At 33.9% G+C, this 18,050-nt stretch overlaps 1 long non-coding RNA gene across 1 annotated transcript in view; it reads right to left on the bottom strand.

Annotated features, from left to right (window-relative positions):
- LOC147572485 (uncharacterized) overlaps positions 1 to 5,948 on the bottom strand; it is a 49,904-nt gene extending 43,956 nt beyond the window's left edge. Inside the window, exon 1 of the long non-coding RNA XR_015246335.1 lies at positions 5,766 to 5,948. This is a non-coding gene — a long non-coding RNA (uncharacterized LOC147572485). The remainder of the gene's footprint in view (positions 1 to 5,765) is intronic.
- Between the last annotated feature and the right edge of the window lie 12,102 nt (positions 5,949 to 18,050).

Here is an 18,050-nt window from a genome sequence, read left to right as displayed (position 1 = left end):
AATGATAATAATACTATTGTTTTCAAAAGAAAAATAAGCAAATAATCTAAATAGTCATTTCACAGAAGCATAAGTAGAAATGAGCATTAAGGATATGAAAAGATGTTTATATTAGTTATTGGAAAATCAAATTAAAACATCAATGAAAAAGCATAATTTTACTCATCTAATTGTCAAAACATAGTTAAAAAATATTGACTATTAGCATATATATGGGTAAAAGAGGAAATCTTAAATGTAGCTAATGGGTTTATTTATTTAATTTACAGATATTTAATTTTATTTTTTTAAGTTAATTAAAAAATATTTATTTATGTTGAGAGAGAGAGTGTGGGAGAGGGTCAAAGAGAGAGAGACACAGAGAAACTCTGTCCTGACAGTACAGAGCCCCATGTGGGGCTCAATCTCATGAACAATGAGATCATGACCTCAGCCAAGATCAAGAGTTGAATGCTTAACCAACTGAGCCACCCAGGATTCCCTTGTATAGGTATTTTAGAGATCTGTTTTGTGATGGCTATAAAATTAAGAAGACTGAACATATTATGACTGAGAAATTTTGTTAGTGGGATCTACGCTAGAGAAACCTTGCATATTTGCCTGCTATTTGTATGAAGATGCTCATTGCACTGTATTTTCTAATAATGACCACCCTGAAATCAACCTAAATGTCCATAAACTGAGGAAGTGTGGCATACACTATGATTCAGTCTATGGTTCCGTTAGAAAATAGAGGTAGTTTCATATAACTGGACATAGATAGATCTTTAAAATTTTTTTTTCAACGTTTTTATTTATTTTTGGGACAGAGAGAGAGAGCATGAACAGGGGAGGGGCAGAGAGAGAGGGAGACACAGAATCGGAAACAGGCTCCAGGCTCCGAGCCATCAGCCCAGAGCCCGACACGGGGCTCGAACGGACCGCAAGATCGTGACCTGGCTGAAGTCGGAAGCTTAACCGACTGCGCCACCCAGGCGCCCCATAGATCTTTAATATTTACCAAATGAAATAACAAATTGTAGAACATGAAGTTGAACATTATACTATTTGGGGAATAAAAAGGCAAATAGCATTGAAAGAAACTGCATATCTACAGCTATGCAGAATATGTAATGTACAGAAAAATACCTGCAAGATATACAACAAAATAAGAACAATAATTGTTTCAAATAACAATTAGTAACATTTGAATTTTTGCAAAGAACATATTCTGTCTTATAACTTGTTCAATTAAAATATTACATTTTGTGTAAAGCTCATTACAGATTTGAGAAAGTTTAGAACACTGTATAGCAATATAAACATTGGCCACGAACCCAATGGTTCACATTTGGTGAATGGTACACATTTGAAATGTTAGTATTTCTAGGAGGCTTAACATGCACCTGGCATTGTGTTGCAGGCTGAAGGAATGCATAACTTAAGTTTTACAACTCAGTGAGTTAAGACTCAGTGAGTTAAGACCTCATTTTACAGATGAAGATATTAATACTTGGTGATTTAAATAAATTGTACAGTGTTATTCATAGGCCAATAATAGGGCAAAGACGTAAATTCAAGTTTGTTTAATTCCTAATTAAACTTGGTGGCTGGCATCTAGCAGGTCTGTGGAAATAGAGAATAAAGCTGGAAACTTAGTTTATTTTCAGTTGATAATAATTTTTTAGACCTGAAAGTAGAGTATTTGAAGATGTTCTAGTCAAAGTTTTAAAAAAAATCACAGGTGAGGAGCACCTGGCTGGCTCAACTGGTTGAAAGTCTGACTCTTCATTTTGGCTCAGGTCATGATCTCAGTCTTGGGATTGAGTCCTGAATAGTGCTCCCCTCTGAGTGTGGACCCTGCTTAAGATTTTTTCTCCCTCTCTCCTTCTCTCTTTCTGTCCCTCTCCCCAACTCATGCTCTCACTCTCTCTTTCTAAAAAAAATAAAATAAAATTAGTTAAAAAAATTAAAAATTACTAGGGGCGCCTTGGGTGACTCAGTTGAGCATCTGACTTTGGCTCAGGTCATGATCTCACCATTTGTGAGTTCGAGCCCGTCATCAGGCTCTGTGCTGACAGTTAGGAGCCTGGCACCTGCTTCGGATTCTGTGTCTCCCTCTGAATCTGCCCCTTCCCCACTTGCACTCTGTCTCTCAAAAGTAAATAAACATTAAAAAAATAAATAAAAAATTAGTGGTGAGAAATGTATATGTGAATAACAGAAAGAATATTAATTGAAGATACTATAGTCAGGTCTTGAAAAAGTTTATTTACATGCTTTTAATTTTTTATTAAGATTCCTAAAAGTAAATAGGACAAGCAATTATTAATATCATTCAGTATACTACTCAGGAAAAATCCTTTAAGACAATTATTTCATTATACATCTTTTTTTCAGAGTATATATAAAGTAACTGTCCCAACAAATTAAAAAAGGTTATGACAGTGATAAAGACAAATAAATATGTGAAATATCAATGAAAGGAATAAACTAATAAAAATAATATTTAGACATAAATTTCTATGGAAGATAAGTAAATGATTAGGTACATGAAACTTTCATTTCTATAATTTAAAAACAGTTGAATAACAGTGATTTCACATGGTTCAGGCTATTAGTTGGAAATTGTCCATAAATTGTTTTTAAATTATCCACTTCTCTCTCAAGGGGGGTATTTCTCTGATTGTTCAGTGACTATTTACTATATTTTGACCATTCTATTCACATTTTTTAATTTTTTTTTTCAACGTTTATTTATTTTTGGGACAGAGAGAGACAGAGCATGAACGGGGGGAGGGGCAGAGAGAGAGGGAGACACAGAAACGGAAACAGGCTCCAGGCTCTGAGCCATCAGCCCAGAGCCCGACGCGGGGCTCGAACTCACGGACCGCAAGATCGTGACCTGGCTGAAGGCGGACGCTTAACCGACTGCGCCACCCAGGCGCCCCTAATTTTTTTTTTTTTTTTTTTACCTATAATATATATTAAAAAGAAATTCTCTCAAGAATATTGGCATACAAGTAGGATCAAATTTATTTATTTATTTATTTATTTATTTATTTATTTATTTATTTTTGAGAGAGAGAGAGAGAGAGAGAGAGAGAGAGAGAAAGAGAGAGAGAGAGAGAGAGAAAACATGAGTGGGACAGAGGAAGAGCAGAGAGAGAAAGGGAGACAGAAATCCCAAGTGGGATCCTCACTGTCAGTGCAGAACCAGATGTAGGGCTCTAACTCATAAACTGTGAGATCATGACCTGAGCCAAAATCAAGAGTCAGACACTTACCTGACTGAGCCACCCACGTACCCCATAAATTACAATTAATTTTAAAAGCCAATCTAAAGTAAGGAAAAACTAGGGGATCTAAAAATGCACAAAACAGAGACAAAAATTATTTATCAGAGTAATGAAGTAATAGAATTTGGGATAGCAAAATTCGAATTTCTGTTGGCAAGTATTGGATATATTAAACAGTATTACAGGTAGAATTTTTAATGGAAGTTCTATTTTAGTCTGACAAACAGTATTTACATAAAATATCATTTCCTAAGTAACAGTTGATTTATAAAAATTACATATATAATCACTAAATATGTAATTTTTGAACATTTATCATATATTAGAAATTCTGCTTAGCACTGCAAAACAGCTGTGAATAAGACAGAATGCATGTTTGCTGTGACTTAAGATCATTTCATCAAAAGAAGAGATCACACAACCCAACTTCACTCTTATATTGTCATGCCAAGCTTACTGAAAAGGGTTTAGTTTAAGTCAGAGTTGGTCAGGTTAACAACTTGTTTCTTCAATGACTCTATAACCACACTGGCTCTATAACCACAGTGACTATTATTCACTGAGTCACAATGACCAATATCCATCCAATAATATCAACCTGTAAACTCAATGTCAGGATCAAAGCGTGTTAAAGATTTTAAATCTCGACCTTGGAGGATACCATTTATGTAGTCACCATGATTTTCTAGATTTAAATCTGAGCAGTTCCAGATTTATATCTGAGTAAGACTCATTCCCCATATCAATGTACTTTTTCAATAATGCTCAAAAATTATTTTCTGAAGCCAGTGAAAACTATGAAGCAGGCATTTGTGAACTATCATACAACAGCATTCTGTAGTAGGTTAATCAATCTTTAAATACATAATTATGAAATTTATAATTTTCAGAGATGTTTTAAATAGTATATTGTAATGTGACAAAAGTCATATTTTATTAATAAACCCCAATATATTTTTTCTCTGTAAAAATTAAAAAGCCAATAGTAAATAAATGAATGTTTAAGAATTAATACCTCAGTGTATTATCTTATTTGGAAATTATATAGATAATTTTAAATAATTCATTTTATAGATAGTTTAAATAGTTCATTATATAGATAAATTTAAATAGTTCAACAAATATCTATTATTTAGTTTAGCTTATTTATATCTGCTTAAATTGCTTATTTTAACCAATTATGTTCAGATTAGATATCAAACAGCTAACCATTTTATTTTTGTGTTGTTGACAAATTTGGTAACATAGATATAGCATGAGCTTATTTGACTAGTAAACCAAGGTAGAAAAAGTTGTATGTTTGCATTGTTTTTAATATTAACAACTCTGAAGACATGTCTGCTTTATTAAACCAACAAACTTAAAGTAGCTTTTATATATCAGAGATAATTCTAGATCATGTGAATTTGAAAATCATTTGAATTAGTTTCTGTATTTTGAGAGTTTTAGGAATACCTAATTTATTTAAGTGCTCATTTTTCTTTAAGCCAATTAAATAGGAAAACCCTTTTGAAACTATTACTTACATATAGTATACATATATGCATACATAAATATACATAAATACATATTATGTGTATATATCTGTGTGTGTATATATATGCACACACAGAAATCTTATAGCTTTCATTTTCAAATTTTAGCCATGTCTCAGGTACAATAATACAAAATTCAAAAGAACAGCCCAACCCGAATTGTGTTTGTGGCAGATGGACTAAGTTACCTGCTCAGTTGGCTGAAGGATATTATAAAAGATTATTTATATACTATAAGCATTCTTTCGGGAAGCTGTTTTTGGAGTTATGTTGGCTTTTAGAAGCTTCTGCATACTAAAGAATGCACTGCATTTTTTTCTGAGGAGTTTGGGATCCTCTTCTTTCAATCATGCCCCCTAAAATGGATTATATTCTCTAAGTTAAAGGTCCCCCAAAGCGGCGATGACAATTCCAAATTATCCAAAATTTGCTCATTTTCCAAGCAGACATAAGATCCTGTTCCATAGAGGGTACACATTTAGGAAGCAGTAGTTTTGTTTGTTTTTTAATGTTTATTTACTCTCCAGAGAGAAAGAGAGAGCACAAACATGGGAGAGGCAGAGAGAGAGGGAGACACAGAATCAAAAGTAGGCTCCAGGCTCGAGCTGTCAGCACAGAGCACCCTGCAGGGCTTGAACTCACCAACCATAAGATCATGACCTGAACTGAAGTCAGATGCTTAACCAACTGAGCCACCCAGGTGCCCCAGGAAGCAAAAGTTTCTAAGAGAGGTGGGGAAAGAGTTTTCAACCTATAGACTTCTGTAGATTTTTGAAGGCCTCTTAACAATGAGGGGCCCTGTTTGTAACACAAGGCATTACATGCACCACCCACTTTGAACAACATAGGGTAACTTAACAAGAAGCTTCAAACTCAAAACATAGATATGTACAATCAGGTTGGAGAGTTTAAAACACAATGATAGCAGAGCTTGGCTCCAGGACAGACTCACCTCCAAATTCCAGGGTGGGCGAGAAAGCAGAAAGACCCCAATGGGTCTGTGGGTCCAGCACCGGCTTGCTGATCAGCTGCAGCATCATTGAGGGGTCTTCTTTGCTTCTCACTTCTTATTTCAGAAACTGTCAAACATCCAGAAATAGCACAATTAAAACTACCAAATCAATTAATAGTATTTAGAAAGAGTATTTAGAAAGTATTAGAAAGAGTATTTATAAGAACAGTTCACAAGCTGGAAGCCTTCAAATTCAAAGACTGATAGGAAGCACCGTAGCATGAAGTTAGAGGATGGCTCACAAAGTAAAAAATGAGGAAGGTGTTTACCCTTTCCAACTGTTAGTTATTACAATGAGGGCTTCTAGATGGCAGAGGATTGACTAAAAGTGGTCATCACATGCCAGTTTTAGGAAGATGACAAGTTTCTTTTGTGGTTGTCAGAAGCATTTACAAGAAATAACCTAAGAAATTTCCTTATGCTCATGAAATAAGATGGAGTTAGTTTTGCTTATGTGGTTTGAATAGTTTTGTCTGCTCAGGGAATTCTCAAATCTGGTCTTCATTTTGTATTTAATTGTAACAAAAGAAAACTCATTTATCTATAAAAGAATATATTATGCAGCCGTTAAAGCCATTACATTGAATTTATATGTATTTTACGTGAAAATATGCCTATGAAATCCATGTCAATTTGACTGCAAATGAGAGAGAACACAAAAAATAGTCTAAAAAAGTCAAAATTTAAAAACAAATAACATAAAAAATAAAAAAGCAGAAATGTACTTCTCTCACCTAAAGGTAGGGAGTACAGAGATGGCAGTGAAGTCTCATAAATCATCAGAGGTCCTTGTAGTTTTAATCTTACTGTTCTGCCATCTTACGTGTGGTTTTTACCATAATGTCAAAATGGCTGTTGGTGATTAAGCAGGAACATCTGTCCACATTAAGCCAGCAGGAAGAATAAGGGAAAGAGAAGTATACAAAGGTACTGGTTCTCAAAGTGTGGTCTTTGAACCAGCAGCATCAGCATCACCTAGATATTTATCTGAAATGCAAATTTTCAGGCCTAATCTCAGATTTATTGTGTCTGAAACTAGGGTTGGGACCCAGTATTTTAACAAGGCTTCCAGGTGATTCTGATACAGCTTATTTTCCAATGTTTTAAAGATATTCTGGGAAGTTTTATACAACATTTATGCCACTTTCTAGTCATTCAATTTGATCACAACAAACTGCAAATCAGGATGTATCAAATAAAATCTAATCTAGGTGTCCATAAGAAAAGCCAAAGTCTTACAGTTATATTAATATAGAAAAAAGGGAGACTGAATAGAAGAGGTAATGAACAGTTTCTGCTATGTCCACAATAGATTTTCAATTTAAAAAATGTAAGACAAGTTACAGAAGAAATATATAATAATTGTATCTAGTAGTACAACTATATATATACAAACTGTTCTTCTCTACGACTTTTATATATATCTTTACATAATATATCTTTACACCTTTATATATACAATGGTCGTATCTTATAATCATGTAAGATATATTAAAAATATTGATAAATGCTATTACGTTTGTAGTTTTTGTGTATCCATATGGGTAGCTGTACATATCCGCATGTCTCTACCCTTAGACTATGGGTTGAGTGGAAGTAGAAAGTGAAGATTTCTGCATTTTTACTTCAGACATCCTTACATTTCTTTTTCAAAGATCACATGCTGCTTTCACAGTTTAAAACAGAAAAAGAAAGGGGCGCTTGGGTGGCTCAGTTGGTTGAGCTTCCAACTTTAGCTCCCGTCATATCTCACAGTTCGTGCGTTCAAGCCCCACTTCGTGCTCTGTGCTGACCGGAGCCTGGAGCCTGCTTCAGATTCTGTGTCTCCCTCTCTCTGCCCCTTCCCCGCTCATACTCTGTCTCTCTCTATCTCTCAAAAATGAATAAACGTTAAAAAATTTAAAAAAAACAGAAAAAGAAAAACTATAGTTTCAAGACATTTACTTGGTAAATTAATAGTTTGAGATGGACAAACTGTAAGTCAATGAAATAAAAATGAACTTGAAAGAAAATATCTGAATAATACATTCATTTTTGCCATTATACTTACAGATGTTATTGAAGAAGATGAATAGCAACTCAGTGTTCTTTTTTTTCTTCTTTTTTTTTTTTTTTTTTTGTATATCAAATTAGGATAAGACCAAAAAGGATGGCATGGCTGCCAGAATTCTTATAAGAAATCATATAATGATTCATAAGCCCTATAAAAGAGAAAAATTAAAATCTGTCAATTATATTTCTTGTTAGCAACTATGCAATGTTTTCTGAATTATCTAGGTCAATGATCTTTGAAGTATAATCTGTGGACCAGCAATAACAGCATCACTTAGGAACTTGCTGGAAATTCATATTTTGGGGCACTACCACACATCTATTCAATCAGAAATTCTACGGGTAGAGCCCCACCATCTGCCTTTTTTTAAAAAAGCACTGCAGGTAATTCTAATGAAGCTCAAATTTGAGAACCACTGACCTAGATAATTACTTCACCCTTTTGCTTTGTTTCCCTTCTGCAAACATGTCAGTAATTGCTATGGAAATGTATTATAATACAGTCAACATGCAATTATCTCTGATATTCAGGGAGCAGAATGATTTGGACAAGAGAATACCATGGATAATTCCACATCTCTCTTTAGCTGTCAGTTTCAGACTCCGCCCACCCATACATTTTTTGCCAGAGCCCCTAATGAGAACTGTAATTGAGTGACTCATGTTTCAGCTCTTTTTCCCTCCTGCCCACTCTCTGGTGAAGGTGCTAATGAGCAGTGAAATAGCCTGAAGGCAAACAGCAGGAGCAAAAAGGAGGAGAGAGCCCTGTCCCTCTGAATATTTGAGAATACACTATATTATCAAAAACAATTTTTTAAAAACCCTCTTTCTCCTGTCCTAAAACTTCCTAACATGCCAATATTAAATTCATTTTAAACACTTTCCAGTAAAAAAAAAAAAATTGAGCCCCTATAGTGGTACCAGTATTTTCTCAAGATTGCTATCTTTCCCTTCAACTAGTAGTTGTTTCTCCTTCCTTTAGTCCTGTTTGACTACTTTCAATCTATTCTTTTCTATAACTTCTATCAACAAAGCCTTTCTTTCTTTCTCTATCTCTATAAGCTTTAATCTCCCTGTTCAATTGGCTTTGAATTCTAGTCTATCAAACTACATAAAAACAGATGAGAAAAGAAAGGAGAAGTAGAATAACATTAAATACCAAGCCACTATTATAGGTATAATTCTAAAGGTGTTTCAGGGATTGAAACATCAAATAAACCTCAGTTTGAAGGTATTATTTGCCTTCTCCGTCTGTATTGCTTTCTGAAATGTAATAGCAAGAAAAAAAAAACTCCTTTTAGAAAATTCCTTTGTGATTTGTACTAAAAATAAATATAAATAAAAAAATACAATTAATATGGCCATAATGATGCCAAACTCTTCTTTTATATTCTTTGCATTTAATTCAAAAGATAAGCCTTCAAAAAACAACTCTACTATCAAAATCTCATAAATTTTAAAAACGACTTTATGAACTTCCCTCTCTGGACATCTACTAATATTGCAAATTATATGTCTCTTAGTACAGTAGAGAGCCCTGGGTAAGATAAATAGCTGTTGACCTAGTGATATTGATGAGATTGTTATAGTTATCAGCAGTGATGCAGGGGCCATCTCCTCTGCCCACATGCATAGTCCTATATTAATCCTAATTCTCTTCCTGGAAGGCTGAGCCATGTGCCATATTTGATGCGATTTAGCTCATTGATCTTTGTTGAAATCAAGGTAAAGCAAAGAAAATTGCAAAGGTCACCATCATTTGATCATTACCTCAGTTTTTTCAATGTTTGCAATATAGAAATGTAAACTGGGACACAGAAACTATGAACAAGGTTTTAGTGTAAATTATAACTGCTTTTATTTAAAAGTACAGTAACTCTTAAAAAATAAATAAAGTACAGTAACTCTTCCTCTTCAAAATTGTTTTTTTGAGATGTCCTTATGTAAATGTTCCTGTGAATGATAAAGATAAATTTGAAATTTAAAAAATAAAATGGTTTTAAAATTATGTTCAATAGTTGTCAGTGTTTTCAAGCCTTATCTGCTGAAATTGAATTCTAATTCTGGTAAAGAGTCAAAAATATTTGGGGAAAATTCTGATGAACAAAATAAGTAATCAAGCCTCAGTAGAAATGAAACATGATAGCACAAGGAGAGAAAGATGTTTTCTCGTGGCTGTGTAAACAGAATCTGAAGGCAATTCCATATTTTGGTCTCCAGCAGAATTAAAGGAATTAGTTATGAGCCATGTTTTTATTAGTTCCAAGAATCGTCTGATCTACCCATGTCCTATAAGATTATTGATGAAAGTGCATGGCAGATGCTACCTAATGGATTCGTATTGTACCAAATGTATTCAATTTTGCAATATAATCAATCATTAACGAAGCCACCATTATGCCACCATAACTGATGGGAACCAGGAACATAGCCTGCCAAGGATGCTTTGCCTCAGCTTCTGGGAGTAAATGTCCTGAAGTACATTCTTGACTACAGGAAGACAAAAAGAAAACTATTTTGTGGGATTGCATCTTGCCCTGTATACATCCTTGAAGTTTCTATTTTTATTTTGTTATTTGTTGTGCATGAATGTGTAGCACAGTTGTCTAAAACAGCTCAAGACAGTATGTTCAATCTCTTTTTTCTCTGAATTTTAAATAAAGACATATGTGTTTTGCACCTGTCATTTGACAGAATGAACAAATCAGTAATGCACTTTTAATAAACCAATATTAGTTTTGCTATTAAATATGGCAACCCTTACTCTTTAGAGCCAGCAGCTGTTCTCATATAGTGAAACTGTTGCCAGACTTTATAAAAATAATTCCTACCATTTCTAATTCAGGCTTATCCACATGCTTAGAGAGCTGCAAACATCTGGGAATCCAAAGGTTTCTGCCTATAGTTAAATCTAAATGTTGACTATTTTTTAAAGTTTTAAAAATGTTTTATTTATCTTTGAGAGAGAGACAGACACAGTATGAGCCAGGGGAGGGGCAGAGAGAGAGGGAGACAGAAGCCAGGAAGCAGACTGTAGGCTCTGAGCTGTCAGCACAGAGCCTGAAGCGAGGCTCGAACCCATGAACCACAAGACCATGACCTGAGCTGAAGTCGGACCCTTAACCGACCGAACCACCCAGGAGCCCCATTGACTTTTTTCTTTTAATACTGTAGATCTTGAAAAGAAAACCCGTTTGAAATGTTGCTATTAAAATGGCCATTACATTAGAAACCAGTTACTGTTACTGAATGCAAGCTACCAAAAAACTCAACTTAAAACATTTTGTTACACTCACAAATTTTGTGGATCAGGAATTCTGACAAGACATAGCAATGATTGTTCTATGCACCATGATGTCCAGAAACTCAACTTAGAAAACGAGAAGGTGGTCAGTGACTTAAGAACTGGGTTTGGAATCATTGGTTGGCTCCTTCACTTGCAGAGCAAGCTCCTGAGTTGAATGATTGGACAGTTAAGATTGCCAACAGAAATACCTACACTGGCCCCTGTGAATGGCGTGGCTCCCTCACAGCATGGCAGACTCAAGCTGGTCAAAATTCATGCACAGTGTCTCAGGGCTTCGGGTCCAAGTATTTCTGTGAATAAGACAGAAACTGCATTGCTTTTTATGACCAAAATTCAGAAGTCACTCAGTGTCAGTTCATCATACACTAATGGTTGAAATATGTAGAAGTCCACTCAGACCCAAGAGTAGGGGAAGTGGACCCTCACCTCTTAAATGTAGGATTAAAAAAATGGGGAGCCTTTTTAAAAACTGCCACACTATTAAAATAAATAGCTAAATATTACTGAAGTTGAATGTTTTCAATAATGTCTAATTCTCTTTTAAATATGAGAGACATAGTATATAGCAAAAATAAACCAAAAATCAGAAGGGCATCTCTTTCAGCATTATGTTCTATACTTAATTATGCACATATAACACCACTCATTATTACAAACTAGAATGGGTTATTCAGTATTGGTGTCCATAAAGTGTTATTTATACATAAAATTTTGTTGTTGACATGTGTATTTTCTTAAAAATATATACTACTTTTTAAACTGTTATTGATATATAAGTGACATATAATACCTGCATGTATTTAGAATGCATAATTTAATCAAAAGTAAAATATGTATAAGCCCCTGTAATAGCACTAAGTCAGTGCAAATCACCCCAAAAGTTTTCTAGTGCCCTTTGTTTCCCAATCACTTCTGTAGCTTCAAGCCAAGTTTACCTGTTTCCTCTTATTAATAGTTTGTATTTTCTGTAAAAATTTTTATGTCCTATATGTGACCATATAAAATATGCATAGAATGCATTGCCTTTCTTCTGACTTCTTTTCCTAACTACAATTATTTTGAGATTCACCCATGTTGTTGTGTACATCAATAGTTCAATGCTTTTTGTTGCTCAGGAATAATCAATGGCGTGAATATACTACATTTTGTTTATCTACTCATCTGTCGATGATTGAGCTATTTCCAGTTTTTGACTATCGCAAAAAAAACTTCTAGGAACCTTCCATGTATAAGCATTTGTATAGAAATATACATTCACTTCTGTGGGATAAATGCCTCGGAGTAGATTGTCTGAGTGACTTGGTGTACAGATATTGACATTTTTAGGAAATCACCTGCTTTCAAAACTGGTTATGCTATTTCACATTCCCACTGCTGTGTATGTATGAGAATATATATATTCATTCCATCTGTGTTAAACTTTATCTTTGAATACATATTTAGATATAAAAACATATATATGAACATAAATGTGTGATATTAATCAGCATATTTATATTGGGAGTCAGGGATGATCCCACACATTATGAATGTTCAGCAAGTATGAATTTATCATTTTAGATGTGATTACTCTTTGGTTTAAGTTCTTTAGAAGAATACATATTACAATTTTCACACAGATGAATTTTTATTGTTTGTGTGGTTATTAATATTTTTGCTATCCAAATCTTGCTTCATTTCAATATGTTTATTAAGGTCTTCACGTTTCCTCTTTTACAAAGGAATTTTTTTGCCTTAATACGTGATTAACTTTTCACAATTTTTTCCATGAGATAATATAAATTGTAGAATGAAGAAGTTTATCTGCAAAATCCATTTGGGAGAGTTGAGTGTTTTACTGCTTTTTCCTTGTGTTTTCTGACAACTTCCCTGCTTTATAGGATGTATTAAAAAGCTTTGATTATATCAAACAAATATGATGAATGATCTTTTAATAAAATAATAATATATACTCAAAAATTTGGTTTTTGGAAATAACCATGTTTTCTGACAAAATTTGTCCGTATGCATGTATACTGCTGAATTAATGAACAACTCTGTGATTTTTTTGCCAACTAAATCATTATATATTTCATAATTGGAGCCAGACACATTTCTGAGTAATTGTCAATAAAACTTTAACATACAGTATTTAAATACTCTTGGAGAATCAAGTTATGGATATTCTGTCTTTCATATAAATTTATTTTCAGTTTTTGATTAGAAGAGTAGCAGAGAAGAAAAATTGATTATGGAATCCTTAGGAATTTAATTATAAGAAAAAGTATATAAGTAAACAATAATCTAATAAAAGGTACTTATATTTGGAGAGGATAAATATGATGGATAAGGAAGACATATTAATTCATATGTTCAAAGATACTAAATATGACTAGCAAATACCTAAAATCAAAAATTAAAGAATGTTCTGAAAAATACCTTTACAGAGAATGCTATGAAGCTTAGAAATTTAAGATGATTGACAAACAATTTGTCTTTATTTTAGAGTAAAATATTTCAATTTGTGATGAAAATGTCAGCTGTATGTCGGTAAACTAAAAGAAATGAATGATACTGTGATGCCAAAAATCCTTAAGATTAATGAAAAATGCTAGTTTTTGGTGAAAAGAAATCTAAATAAGATCTAATGGTTTACATTTAATTTAGCAGAAAAAATAATTATTTTTCTTCATTTCTCTGTGATGCATTACATAATATGCATTAATTCTAAGAAAAATTTATTTTGTTAAATTAAAATACGTTGCTGATCCATTACCTCATAACAACCATATAAAATTGTGTTACTTCTTTCCTCATGAACACTAACTCTTGTCAAAAAATCTTTATTTTCTTTATTCTTTCTTCAAAATAAGCGTTCGATAGATGAAATTCAAAGCCTGTAGCTAACTTACTGCCTCACTTTCTGCCAATGTCTTGTGCTCCTACCTTTTGTATTTACCTTAGAGGCATATTAGCTTTTTTTGGGGGGGAACCTGTCTCATAATTAATTCGCCTACCACTATCTTCTTACATCAAATATTTTGCATAGTATTGTTAGGTGAGCACCATGATATGTATCTTATCCACTTCACTTTATAACCCTCATTCAATTCAAAGCTATTTTTCCTCTTACTTACTCTGCTATACCTAGAGATGCCTCAGTCCACATAGTACTTTGTGTGAATTAGAAAAGGAATCCCACTTGTGTGGTCACAGCCCTGCCAAAGTCCTCAGCTTGGCAAAAGCCCCCCTTATCCTCTCGGCCAAGTGCCCTTGTGAAGGACAAAACCCAAAGCTTATGACTTTCCATGTCTCCCTTGCTCTGTCACTACTCTCTCTAAAGGACATACTCCTTATCTTCATTTCAAAGCATCATTTTGTGCCACTTGTCATTTCAAAACACTTATAAGTCCTGTGGCCGGATTGCAAAAGAAAAACACAATGAAGCAAAAAAAAAAAAAAAAAAAAAAAACCAACCAAACACAAAACTCTTCAAATCAAATTAGACCATAATCTTCCTGTCTGCGTTTGTTTACTATTCTTCTACACTTAACTTACACTGCAGTCTAAGGATGGTGTCCCTACAGAGACCAAGCGGGTAACTGGTTGGAGTGAAACAGACAATATCGGGGGCTGTTGCTCCGCACACAGATATTTGTCATGTACAATAGGGAATCAAGGCTTTCCAGATTTTCGTTTTCAAGAGAAATCAGAAATCCATTATACTGTGAAATCTACTAGCTCTTCATGTTAGCAATTAATTCAAAGATTGAAAGAAACACTATGTGGGTCAAGACCAGAAGACTGGGCTAGACCTCCAGTCACATAAGACTACCCACTAATAACTACTGGAAGTATCTGCTCTGTGTCTTTTCTCATGTTACCAGGTTCTTTCCCTAGAATGCCTTTTTCCATGATTCCCTGAACTATTCTCCTTAAAGCCTGAATTCAAATTTCACCAATATGATGACTTACTCTTACACAGTGTTTACTTTTCCATACTGTGGGTTCAAAATTCTATGCTTAGGTGTCTGGCAAAGCCACAGAAAATTAAAGGGTGCTATGGGATATTTTAACTATTTGAGATAAATACAGTGATACTTGATATCTGTCAGACACAATGCAAAGTACTAGCTTGAGAGAGTTTACAATTTCGTTATGAGATTAAGCCATGATTTTCAATCATTTCATACCAACGAAAAGTTGAGTTTTTGGAAGTTGCTGTGACAAAATAAAATAATCGTGCAAAAATCACTGTGAATGAAAAAAGATGGTAATCATGTCCCATGTGATTCTAAGGTTTGTGATATATTCAACAATGTACACATCCAAGTAGTACGTAATTTTGGTAATTTAGGAATTACTTTTAATTTCAATTCAAGTCTTTAAGTCTATGTTCAAACAGATACCACATCATTAGGACATAAATATTTAAATATTTATTTATTTATTTTGAGAGAGAGGGAGAGAGAGAGTGTGTACAAGTGAGAGAGAGCACAACCAAGCAGGAGAGGGGGACAGAGAGAGAGGGAGAGAGAGAATTCCAACCAGGCTCCATGCTGTCAGTGCAGTGCCCAATGCTGGGCTCGATCTTTTGAACAGTGAGATCATGACCTGAGCTGAAATCAAGAGTCTGATGAGCCATTCAGGTGCCCCTAGGACATAAATATTTATAAAACTGTTTGGACCTAATTAGTTAATAAATTAGTTAGGAAATTTCTTTTACTCCAATGCTATCATTAAAAAACATTGCTTAGAAACTAAGAGCCATAAATAGCACCTTTTCTTTCTTTCAAAAAAATTTTTAAGTTTTTATTTATTTATTTATTTATTTATTTATTTATTTATTTGAGAGACATAGTGCAAGTGGCAGAGGGACAGAGAAGGAGGAAAATGCAGAATCCGAAGCAGGCTCCAGGCTCTGACCTGTCAGTGCAGAGCCCACATGGGGCATGAACTCACAAACCGTGAGATCATGACCTCAGCCGAAGTCAGATACTTAACCAATTGAGCCACCCAGGTGCCCCTAGCACCTTCTCTTTCTGTGCTGACATGGTTTTAACTGTAGACTCTTTTGGGACTTCTTAAAAGTATCTTTAGTATTTATTACCAATTTTAAATACTTGGTCCCATATGAATTTTAAGATTTTTGAAACTTTTTTGAAAAGTGTCACTAGTATTTTGATAAGGACTGCCTTGAAACTATAAATCACTCTGGGTAGTATGGACATTTTAACAATATCAAGTCTTCTAATCCATGAAATTTTAGTTATGCAAGATGAATAAATTCTACACGTTTTCTGCATTACATTGTGCCTATAGTTAACAATACTATACCGTGAACTTAAAAACATTTGTTAAAACAGGTATAGATATTCTACCATTAAAAAAAAATATATTTATTTGTGTTTGAGAGAGAGCACAAGCAGGGAAGGGGTAGAGAGAGAGGGGGACAGAAGATCCAAAATACAAAACGAATAAATAAATACCAAACAAATAAATAAATAATAAAAAATAGGAAAAAACCTGCATTTGTTAAGAGGGTAGATCTCATATTAAGTGTTCTTACCACAAAAAAAGGGAGGCATAAGGAAACTTTTGGAGGTGGTAAATATTTCTATTACTTTTATTATGGTGATGTTACCATGGGTGTAAGCAGGTGTCCCAAATCACAAAATCACAAAATCGTACATTAAAAATGTGTAATTTTTCAGTATATAATTAAACCTCAATAAAGCGGTTAAAAAATAATAATGATAAATTACACACGTGGAACTTTTGGCTTGTTGTGACTCCTAATTTCTTATTCCCCTTGGTGTCCTTATCTTGTTGAATGGGAGGGGCTCCTGGGTAAAGTTGTAAGGCTGCTAAAAATTATATTTTAATTTGTATGTTTGGAAGATTCTCATTACAAAAAAAAAAAAAAGCTCAATAAATTAGATTTTGGTAGCATCGGAACACATAGGAGCACTGGGAAGTAACTTCACTATAACTTTTTATCTGAAACACTAACAACTAATAAGAATGTCAGCATTTATTTGTCGCACCTTCAGTCATTCTTCTAAAATTAATACTAGCACAATACTGCTGCTACTACTACTGTTTATTATCAGGAGATATTTTTAGAAATGCATCATATACTCATGGATTCCTTATTAATGCAATATCGAATTTAGCTATTTTTTTAATGTTTATTTTTGAGGGAGAGACAGAGCAGAGCAGGGAGGTGCAGGTCCTGAGCTGTCGTCAGAGAGCCTGATGTGGGGTTTGAACCCACACACAGCGAGATCATGACCTGAGCCAAAGTTGGATGCTTAACCAACTGAGCCACCAAGGGGCCCCCAAAATTAACTCTTTATGTATAGGATAGAGATATGGGGTTGTGAAAATCACAGTAAGGGAGACATGGTTTGTGTTACACATTACTTCATTCATTCATGTACTCATTTATCTGACTTACAATACTGAAAACCTATTACATGTCAGGCAATGTTGTATTCACTAAGGATAATCACCTTAGTGATTATCATTGCCTTGGGGAGGGGTATATTCTAGTCGGAGAGATATAAAATGAACAAACTAGACTATAACATACTGCCAATGAATGATAGCTGTCACAGAGTCGACGTAATAAGTTATTTATGAACTAAATTACATGGAAATAGCAACTAGCAATTATTAAGCAACTAATAATTATTAAGTAATTAAGTAATTATTAAATAAATATTAAGTAATTATTAAGGTCACCATTTAAGAGCAAAAAGTCTAATTGAGCAGTCCTTGGGGAGAAATAGAACTTCCAACAACATCCTGCATTTATTGATGTGAGTTACTAGGATATTTCATAGCTAGCTTCAATATAATTTCTTTATATTTTGCTTGAATTT

The sequence above is a fragment of the Puma concolor genome, chromosome E4 (assembly GCF_028749965.1).
Source record: "Puma concolor isolate L17-30 chromosome E4, mPumCon1.1.hap2, whole genome shotgun sequence".
Lineage (NCBI taxonomy): Eukaryota > Metazoa > Chordata > Mammalia > Carnivora > Felidae > Puma > Puma concolor.
The sequence above is the reverse complement of the archived record's forward strand: the minus strand, read 5'-3'. Positions and strand labels throughout refer to the sequence as shown.